This window comes from Cyprinodon tularosa, unplaced genomic scaffold (genome assembly GCF_016077235.1).
Source record: "Cyprinodon tularosa strain WSP-4 unplaced genomic scaffold, ASM1607723v1 ctg461, whole genome shotgun sequence".
Classification (NCBI taxonomy): Eukaryota; Metazoa; Chordata; class Actinopteri; order Cyprinodontiformes; family Cyprinodontidae; genus Cyprinodon; species Cyprinodon tularosa.
Window position 1 is genome coordinate 329,515 of NW_024039187.1, and position 11,226 is coordinate 340,740.

An 11,226-nucleotide genomic window follows, 5' to 3' on the forward strand; every position below is an offset into this window, starting at 1 on the left:
CACTCATTTTCTTTCGGGATCATTTAAAGAGGCAATATCTTGTTATATAACATTATTTAAAATGCAGACAACAGCAGATCACTATGATGGTAAAACGTTTTCTGAAAGAGTGCTGTGTCCTGCTGGTTTAATATTCGTTATATTTTTGTTACACACTTTGATTTTGCTTTTTTGGAGTGACTGGAGGTACAATACTGCACATGTGCACAGAGGGTAAACAAGGAAGTGATGTTGCTAAAATCCTGAGAGGGCCAGATCAGATTCAGTTCAGGGATCATGAACAATGCACCTACTGGGAAATAGCATTGTAATGTGTTTAAGATTTATTTGAACAGAAAAGCTTTTAGATTACAAGCTTTTTCCAGATATTTCTAACCTGGATACTGAATTTGCATTTGCTAGAAATGGGAACTTTTTTTTTTATCCCTGATGTTCTGGAGACTCTGGAGTGGTTTGAACCAGAACTAGTTGCTGTAGATCAGTTTGTTTATCTATTATAATTTGGTCTTGGACCATGCCCAGCTTTGCTGTACCATGAGGCCCTGCTGGCGTAGATCTGCTTGGTCCTGCTTCATGCCAGTGACGTTACGCTACATCATTGGCTGAATGTTCCCCCATGATGTAAAAATTTTGGTTGCCCAGACAACGATAATAACACCCAGCATCTGTATCATCGGTAGCATCTGTAGCGTTAGGGTGTCTAATGACCGATTAAAATTTACCTAATCAATAACAAAACTGAAAAAAAAAAATCTGTTTCTGTTGATCAAAGTAACTGTTAGACCATTATATATAGAGCCGAGTAGCGCTGTGGCTAGCTGTAGCTAACAGGTTAGCCTGTTTTAGCTTGTATAGTTAGCCATATTAAGCTACACTACTTTTATAGCCTATTCATCTTGAACAACCGTTCAAGTAGAATAACTGTTTTAATTGTGTAAAATTTCTATGAAAGTCATTTTAACATGTTCTGACCTCAGATCTGAATAAAAAGAATAAAATAAGCTGAGACTTTAGATGTCACCTTGTTAAATAGCAGAGCTCAGTCTGTCTTAGAAGGCCGAACTTTCCTTCACTACTGACAATGATTGTTTTCTACTTTCTGCTACTTTAGATCGCCAATGAAATGTAAAATAATAGCAAATATAGGAAATAATAAGTTGAGACTCCAAAATAAATTTGATCCTTAAACGGGTGCAATACAGTTTGTCCGAGTGGAGTTGCCATATGATGACATCATAGGAAGGTTCGGGGCCCCAGCAGATCTGACCAACAGATCAGATCTGGTACACGGGACAGTCAGGCTCAATTAAGTCTGGCTTTCCAATAGTTACCTGCTACTGCCAGCAGATGGCGCCAAATCTGTTCATTGCACTCACTTCTGGGATTCTATTCAGGCTCAAAAAGAAGGATCTAAAAACTATCAGGACACATTTCCTGTTCCATAAAGTCCTATTTTATCCAGATCTTTTCTGTATAGGCATATCGTGTGACTATACATCTTTATTGCTTTGGTTTTTTTGATTGAATCGAAACGTTAACCTGAACATAACATCACATTAAAGGCCCATTCATACCTCACGTAAAAGACGGATACGGATACGTGTGGAGTGTTTCATACGTTCTAACCGTCGATTTCGCCCGTACTTTGACACGAAAATTGGGAGCTTACGCTTACGGACGAAACGGATCAATACGGAGCAATACTACCGGAAACGGTGGGGGCGCTATTGAGTTTTTAGTACAAAATGTCAACCAAATCACAAAGAAGGTTAGAATGCAACAGAATCAGGTCTTGGACCATCGCCATGTTTTGATCAATGACGAATCATTGGCGCCCAGCACTGCCACCTAGAGGAAATACGGGTTATTGCGCACCTCAACGGACGGAGGTATGAAGGAGTCAACGGATAGAACGTACGGACAGAAATACGGACGTGCAGGCCAAACGTGAGGTATGTATAGGCCTTAACTCGTGCATCTTTGTTCAAAGCAAAGAAAAGCATAAAGACCAGAGACAGCATTGAAAGTAATGAAAACAATGAAACCAAACTCTGGTGGTTAGAGGAGAGGAACATTGATATAAAATCAGAATTTTGTTTAAAAAAACCTTCTGTTTAGATTGTTGGTATGATGGCCAAACTCTTGTTAAAACTAAGCTTTAGACAGAGGAGCCTGTATGTGTTAAACCAGAAACCATCGGACTGGCTGTTCGAAAATATCAGAGTATTTTAAAGTAAACAAAACGACCCAACTAGAGGAGCGGGATGTTATGTAACACTCTGTAAAAAATGTGACAGCATGCAGTAACAAGGCTCTGCAGGGAGCAATGCTGAGGAACCGGCCCCTTATGTTCATGATGAAACAGGGATCAGGATTTCCTCTAACTGTTCCTCCAAGTTAAAAGTCTGAACTCACAGCCTCAGATGTTCTGTTGCTTCAGATGGAAACTAAAACATCTCTCTGCTTCATCACTAAATGTTTCTAAACAACCACCTGATAGAAAACAGAGACTACAGTCATATATATATATATATTATATTTCTCTTTTCCCATCCTGCAGGTCAGGTTTAAAGAAGGGCTGAAATTAACAATTATTCTGCTAATCGATTAATCTGTTGATAATTTCTTTCGATCAGTCGATTAATAATCAGATAGCCAAAGATTCCATAAAGAAGACTTTTTTTTTACTAAATTAAAAATGTAAGTTTTTTTTTTACCTTAAATGCTAAATATATATATATTGTTTTACCATTTTGGTAGAATTGCTGCTCTGATTGGGTCTGTGAGCTAAAGGCATGTTTTAGAGTCTTTACACTCCAGTTAGATCCTAAATTAGTTAAATTAATCAGATTGTTTCAGCTCTCATTTAAAAGCTGTTTTATTTCATTTACATAACTCCAATTCACTACCCAAATCTGACTGGACCAAGTCAGGCTGCCTTTTTCCTGCGATTCAGAAGGAGCTGAACGCAGCGTTTTCATCCCTCCAGTGTACCTTCCAGTGAACAGCAGTGTATCCTGAATCCTGCTGCAGCAGAGACAGAGCAGGGCTAATCCAGCTCTGCTAACCGCTGAATGACGAGGGCCCTGATCGTTGTTCGTCATTAGAAGCCGCCAGACCATGACCACCTGTGGGAAGGAGGCAGGAGCCACGCTGTGGCTACATGCTAACCACAGTAGCTAAAAGGGAGATGTCCCGCATGCTACCATGAGTTATAAAATTATGCCCCTTGCAAATCGCCTCGTATTGTTACATTGTATTGATCCAAATCTCTTTGACTTGCTGTTGGACGAACGGACTGGACCGAAGACGGGCCTGCTAAAACCGGACCGAGCTGAAGGCCTTCACTCCACTGAACCAAAAACAGTAACTGCATCCTTCCCCCTCCTTTCCATCTGAGGCTTAATAAGTGCTCTGCTTGGATGAAATACAGGTAGATAGATAGGCGTGTTGGTGTTTTTATTTTAAATAAGCTTTCTGATTCAGCTCCTAATGGTTAAAGGTTTAACTGAATGCTAACGCTCGATACAGACCGAACCGGTCAAGTGTTGCTAAAGCTAACTGCTACATCATGAGCTAACCCTCTCTGTGTTTCAGTTGGACCCGACCAGAACCAGAACCCCTCGGGCCAGTTAAGCTAACGGGTCTTTTAGCCTCATCATAGTTTAATGCCTTCCTGAGTGATTATTCATTTTCCACCATAAACTGAATAACTTCACTGTTTTGACTTCAGTTAACATCTCTGTGTGTTTCAGGGTTTATTTACATTTTATCTGCTGCTATTTTAAAGGACACTTTTAAATGCATTAAGCCTTAAACTTCGAACATCAATCAGACTTTGAACGAACTCTTAAACCCATCCTCCACTTTTATTTCTTTAGTTCTGCTTATTTTCAGTATTGTTTAGTGTTTTGCTTAGTTATTAGATATAATACTGTGAGATTGTAGCTAATAAAGGTACCATTGTATTTTTAACCTGTGGTCTTTGTGATCATTTTACACAATGAATGATTTATCACTTAGGTTGGATTCACTCTTCTTTCAGTAGCATCCGAATGAGCAGAGACACATTTATTTGGTTGGTGATTAATAATGTTGCTAAGAGCCATAGCCTAAATTACTAAATTGGTGAAAGACAACTGGATTTTTAACAGCCGGATTAAGGAGTCTAACCCTTTTAGGAAAGGGGCTAAAACCCTGGTCAGTAAGAAAATTACAGTTATAATCATTCAACTGACAATAAATAACCAGCTTTAGCCTTGATTTGAATGACCTATTAATTAACTAACTTCCGGTTGTAGTTATTTGATATATTCATAATCTTCTGGTGAAGTGGCACAACAAGAAGGACGGATAACAAAGGTCATAGATAAACTCCAGTGAGAAAGAGCCAAATCAGAAGTTCCTCCAGAGAAAAACACCTTCATCCAACAATTTACCAATAATCTGTTTTATAGGAACGCTGATGATCCAGCAGAGAAATTTTCGTGTCTTTGGAAAAACAGGCCAGCAGCTTTAGACATAAACCGCTGCAGCACATTTTCATTCTTTGCAGAAATGATGGAGCATCAGAAGCCAGAGCAAAGTGGAAATCATAGATGTGAGGCTGTTAGATCCAAACATCCTGCAGGTTAAACACAGACTTCTGATCTACCTTCATATGGAGACGCTCTGCTGAACTGCTCTCCCAGTGAGAGGACGTCCTTTCCCAGCAGCTGCTCCCAGTCCCACACAACAAGCTGCAGATGTGGCCCACTTCGCCCAAACGTTTCACATGATATGATGTTTAAGGAAGGGTCTTTAATCTCACCCCCCACTGACCAGTACAGAGCAAATAGGACCAGTTGGACCAGTTAAAGAGAGATTTAACCCTGATCAATATTCCAGCTCAGTTCACAGCAAATCCTGGGAGCCGCTCCTTCACGCCTGCCATGCATCCCTGACCCTCTCAAAGCTCCGCCCCTTCATAGCTGTTTCAGGCAGCTTGTTTGCTCAGGTCTGATCATTAGCTAAGTCAGGCCGTCAAACAGCAGCAGCCTGGAAAGAGAAAAGCTTCCACTGTTCATTTAACATTCATCTCTATGGAAACGAGGTCAAACAGGGCTGCTGATTGGCCGACATCAAACAGAGCAGTGAAAGCTTCCTGGAATGAATAAACTTTATTTTATCTACAGCAAAAACCACAGGGCAGTGATGTGATAGGGGTAAGATACTGACTGCTCACGCATTCCCATTAAGATTTCCTCACTAGACTCCACCTCTGAGCCGAGGTCATCAGTTTACGCTCAGATTGATCCTCACTATTAAAGGTTTGTCTGATGAATCATAAAAAAAAATCTAAAATCTTTGTTAGTTTAATTTCTTAAAATTTAAAATGTGTGTTTTTTAAACCAAAGCTGACATTTTATATTATGACGACTTGTGAATATTACTGGTCTGACCCAAACCAGCTCCTTCATCCAGCATCAGATGATATAATCTGTTGACTGTAATTGACACCATGTAGCTAAGCACCATCACTACTGTTGCTTTTTATATACATAAGGTCTGTTTGCTTGTTCAATGATTTATTTATTTATTTTGGTGCATTTGCAGTGACAGTCCTGTTCTATTCTGAAAAAATGACAGTCTCAACATTCGGAGGCAGAGACCAAGGGAAAACCATCCATCCGTGTCCAGGACTCTGATAACATGCTTCAAATTGTCCTTTTAGGCTGATTTTTCTGAACACACCATTTGTAATATCTGGTTACTTCCGTTATTCTGATGCTATAAGATGCAAACATCTGAGAACTTTCCAGAGTTAAAGACCTTGAAAGGGCTAATGGCCTGACCACCCTGACCAAAAGATGACATCATTTTAACATTTAGATTAACATTATGAGCCCAAACTCTGACTAAACAGGAGATTTTAATTCACTGATTCAACAGAAAACATATGGAACTAAAACAGGCACCAAAACAAAAGGACAGAACGATCCGGAAGAAAATCAGAGAAGTGGCTAACATGGCCGCCAGAGGCCGTTTGGATCAGAGCTGCATTCAGAGATGTCTAAAGTAATCATGTTTATTACTCCAGTATAAATCCTGCTGTTTAAAAACACTTTTATAGAAGTTAGAGGATCAACTTCAACTTTTTACTCAAGTAAAAGTATAAAAGTACCATTTTTTAAACTACTTAAAGCATAAAAGTCAAAGTAATGCAGGAAAAAATGTTAAGGCAAGAAGCTTTACTGCTCTACATTTTTCTACAATTCTGGATGATAACTTCCTTAGACTTCATTTTCTTAGTTCTATAACTAATGGTAACAGTTGGTGGGGATTTACCATTAGGCAATACTAGCCAGTCGTCTAGGGGCCCCAAGATCCTGGGCGCCCCATAAAACTCTGTTTCCATGTATGGTTAATTCAACTATTCCTTATTTGTGAACATTAATTATGTTTTTGATCAAAATCCTTCAGCTAAAATGCCATCAGAACGCTGATAATATTAAGTGTGTCTCACCCCCCCCCCCCCTTCAGTGTCCACCATATTGGATCAGTCCATTTGCTGCACATGATCAGAAAGGTCCAAACAGACAGCAGCAAACCATTTGAAAACAAACCATGCAAAGAGCAGTGTTGCCAACTTAGCGCTTTAGTCGCTATATTTAGCCACTTTTCAGACCCCTCTAGCACTTTGATTTCTAAAAAGCTCCTAGCGCCAAATCTAGCGACTTTTTTCTGCAACTGGAGACTTTGGAGACAACAACATCTAAAAGCAGCGAACTCTGCTCTCCAGAGCAAGTAGATTGGTAACCCCGCCTCCTGCTCTCCTCTATCTTGTCTGCTGTCATGATTCATGCAGCTATTATTTCATCCAAATGAAAAATGGAGAACAGATAAGCAGATCATGGCTTGTCTACAGTGAAAAGAAGGACTGGGTTATTTACTTTGGCCTTTTTGGAAACACAGGAAGGAGCAATCAGCTAAGTGAGCTTAGTGCTTGGAAAAAAAATCTTTCATTCCTTTAGAGACAGCATGAAAAGTCAGCTGAGTACAAAACATAGAGAGGAAAACAAGAAGAAAAGGGACAAGAAGAGAGGGACACAACCTAGAACAGATAATGGATGTCTATTCTATTAACATTTCTCTATCTGGATAATGGTTATGTTTAATGTGTTGTCTTCTCCATTCGGAGGGCCCCCTGCCTTCCTTTCCCTATATCCGCCCCTGGTGGTGAACAACAAGTTGGGGCAGCACCGAGTCCAACCACAAAGAAATTAATTATCTGGATGAAACCTATATTTTGATTTTTTTTTTTTTTTTTTTTTTTTTTTTTTTATACCAACAGGCGATATTGAAATTTATCTTAAATGAAACAAAACTAACAAGTGTATTTTTAAAATGTAAGGAGTAGAAATTTAAAAAGTTGTCTAAGAAATAATTACTCCAGTAAAGTGCAGATAGCCAACATTTCAACTAAAGGTAATAAAGTATTTGTTCTTTGTTACTTGACACAGTTTTAATAGTGGCTTTATAGTAACACAGACCTAATGGGCCCACAGGGACATTCTGCAGATTAAAGCATGACTGTTGGGTCACTGCAGATTACGGCAGAAACATTTGGCCTCAGCATGTGACATCATAGCGTAGTAACCGGAGGTTCCAGTTTAGATAAGGCCTGTTTACTTAATGCTGAGGTTCGGTTCCCAGCATAGAAAAACAACTCCAACCTCTCAATGGTCGGCATGCCAAGGATCTCAACCATGTGCTGAGCTCATTTCTTTCTGTTGCAACACGGTGACATTTCAGGAAGCTTTTCCTGATTGTCAGGACGTGTTGCCTGGAGTTTTTATGAGTCACTGAAAAGTCATGAAATGCTTGAAATATAAAAAGGTTTCCGCCAATGAAGCGGTCAGGAAGTGCAGAGGAGCTCTTTCATAATAACTGAATTATTGAAATGGGATCTTTCTCTCCAGGAACTATTCCTGAATAGTTCCTGAGCGCTGTAGCTGGTTAGTTCCTCACAGAAACGCTCCATTTTACTCTCTCTGTGTTCAGAAGCACAACCCTCCAGCTATGAAGATCTCTGATTCCTAATCTGCAACACAGAACCAGAAACAGCCATCATCTTACCATCCTTCTTTCCTAAATAATCTGCATTAATGTACAGGATCGAAACCAGGATGAAGAGACTCTGAAATAAGCTGGTGACTGATGGAGAGAGGTGGACAGGGTATAAAACCTGGAGATCAACGCTATTTCTGACATTTGGAATTGAAAAATCTTCCTGGATGAAAGAGAAAAGTCTAGTGGATTGTTTTTGAACTTTTTTGGAACATAATTTTTTTATGTTTAGAACTGATCTCAACCAGTTCAGAGCAGAGCGCCACCTGTCCAACACTCCCCATCAGTCACCAGCTTGATTTCATCCTGGTTTCAATCCCGTACATCAAGAATGCAGATTATTTAGGAAAGAAGGACGGTCAGATTATGGCGGTTGTGTGGCAGATTAGGAATCAGATCTGGAGGGTTATGCTTCTGAACACAGAGAGAGTAAAACAGAGTCTCGCGTGAAGCACCTCAAACTCCTCTTCTCCATAAATTCTCATCAAGATGGTGGCTGATGGTAACACAAACCGCAGCCGCTCCCTGAATTAAAATGTTATTAAAACTGTTTCAACATGAAGCCGTGATCGGAGGCATATTTTTGTATTACCTATTCAGATACATGATGAACAACAATCTAGCTTTATTATCTATGCCAAAGGGGAGTTACTTTTCTCTCCTGCTGACATGGGGTTGTCATAGTCAAATAAAACAGATGAAAAATAAACACTGCTATGGAGAAAACCATTTATTTATTTCATTGTTTTTAAAAGAGAAAAACTTCAACAAACTGAAACTGTATTGTATAATAAAACAAAGTAAGATGTACAATTTTAGTGTATTTTTTTTTAAACTTTTTTTGGAATGACTATGACCTGAATGACTGACAGTCTTCACCAGCATAAAGATGTTGGTTTTTGCTGAAGTAGACTAAATCTATAAATCACTGTAGCCCTGAAACTTAAAAAAAAAACATCAGAGGTTTCTGTCTCTTTAAAAAAAGACAAAATATTTCCCCCACTTTCACGCTTTCTTTCTCCGTCCTTAAACCTCACATAGAGCTGGAAAATGCAGATTATATTCCCTGGGAGGCCGTGTGATATCTGAATATCTGCAGGATCCTGCTGTCATCCAGCCAGATCTGACTGGAATGACGGGAATGCCTCTGCAGTGAGTCTTCATCCTACAACGGCTGTGACATAAGATCTATGATTTCAGATCTGTGACACTTCAGCATCTATGACGGATATTATGACAGCTGTCCAATAAAAAAAGAACAATTTTGGTTTAACTGTTTCATAAACAAGATAAAAGATAAACAATTAATCAGAATAATCGATTATTGAAATAATCATCAACTAATTTAGTAATTGATTAATTTTTAACTGGAGTATAGAGACTCTAATAATGCAACCCAGTTAAAGCAGGAAATATATTAAAAAATACATAAACATTTTGCATTTAAGATAAAAAAAAAAAAAACCTTTTTCGTCTCTCTATCTGCTCTATCCAGATCCTGCTCTTCAAGTGGAAAAGTTTGAGTTTCACCTGATTTAACTCTGTAAAAAATCTTCTTTAAGGAACCTTTGGCTCAAACTAATTGACAGATTAATTTATTTGCATCCTTAGATTACATTAGAATGAACAGCCTCAGATTTAACAAAAAAAACAAGATGTAGATTAAATAGAGCTGCTGTCAAATAGAGTTAGTGGCAAGGTTTCATTCAGCTTTGCTTTGGTCCTTTCCAGAAAGGGGCCAACGGGGGCCATTGGTTAATTTTAATTTTTTCAGTTTAATTTTAATAATAAAATGGAAGTTTTTCCACTTTTACCTTCTTCAAACAGGCTAATGTTTTTATCTGTGAAATATTAGCCGAGTGCAAATGTTCCAATCAATGAATAATTGCCCTGTTTTGTTTTGTAGTTTGATGTCCCCAGGAAAAAAGCTCCAAACATTGGCCCCATGTTGGCCCCTCTGAACTGAACCGGTCCTGTCTGCTCTGACCACAGGGATGGACCCCAGAGGGCCTGGAGATGTTGAGCAGGTGTGTACAATCACCGCTGCCGGTGCGGGAGAGCAGCAGGTGAACAGAACCGGTCCAGAGACAGAGGGACAGCAGAGGCGTCCATCTGACCTGATCAATCAGCAGCTCCTAGAACCAAGCAGCCCTGTGAAGGAAAGGAGAGACATACATGTCTGCAGCGGTGACCTCCTGCTGCTCCTGCTCCTCCTGCTGCTCCTGCTCCTCCTGCTGCTCCTGCTCCTCCTGCTGCTCCTCAGTCAGTCCAAAGGGTCTTGATGTATCTCAGGTTCCTCTTCTCTCTGCTCACTTCATCTGTCCTGGCAACATCCACTGACTCCCACTTCCACGCAGGTACCGCTGAATTTAAAACAAAGTTCCCACCTACAAACAAATCAGCTTCCTGTAGGCTCTTTCAAAATAAAGCACCAGGGATGCGTTTCATATTAAATATTTAAATATATATATATATATATATATATATATATATATATATATATATATATATATATATATATATATATATATATATGTTTCCTTAACGTAGATTTTTTTAATGAAATCAAACCAGTTAAAACTAAAACTTTTCCAGCTTCAGGAGTTCTGGATAGAGCAGATTGAATTTAATATTGTCATGATATTTTTTCAAAATGTTTCATTATTAAGTTGGTTTCTCTGTCAGCTAAAGGCATGTTTTACAGTCTCTATACTCTAGTTAACAATTAAGCCATTACTAAATTATTTGACTATATATATCATTGCGAGATGATTATATATATATATAAATATAAATATATATATTGTTTCAATAATGTGCATTATATATATATTTTATAGGAATCCCTTTTAGTTAAACCTGATTTTTTTCTCCCAGATCTTTCATGTTTTCAGCCCCATTCATCTGGGGGGAAGCATCACCACAGCATGATGCAGCCACTATAACACTTTGGACATACAAAGTCTGGCTTATTTAACCAGACCTCCTGTTTGCTGTGTTTCCTATCAGCTTGAGGGAAACCTTAAAAATTATTTCCTCTAAAACGCTGGGAGAGGTCAACTAGATCAAAGAAGTCACTCATGGATCACATTGAATTTAAAATCTGAGAGGGAATTT

The 11,226-nt window shown here is 38.9% G+C and overlaps 1 protein-coding gene across 1 annotated transcript in view; it reads right to left on the reverse strand.

The window, feature by feature from the left end:
* ripor1 (RHO family interacting cell polarization regulator 1) overlaps nt 1–10,446 on the reverse strand; it is an 82,014-nt gene extending 71,568 nt beyond the window's left edge. The window contains exons 1-2 of the mRNA XM_038301137.1: nt 10,350–10,446; nt 10,285–10,304 (exon numbers count right to left, since the gene is read on the reverse strand). The gene's annotated coding sequence lies outside the window, so the exon portion shown is untranslated. The remainder of the gene's footprint in view (nt 1–10,284; nt 10,305–10,349) is intronic.
* Nucleotides 10,447–11,226: the final 780 nt, after the last annotated feature.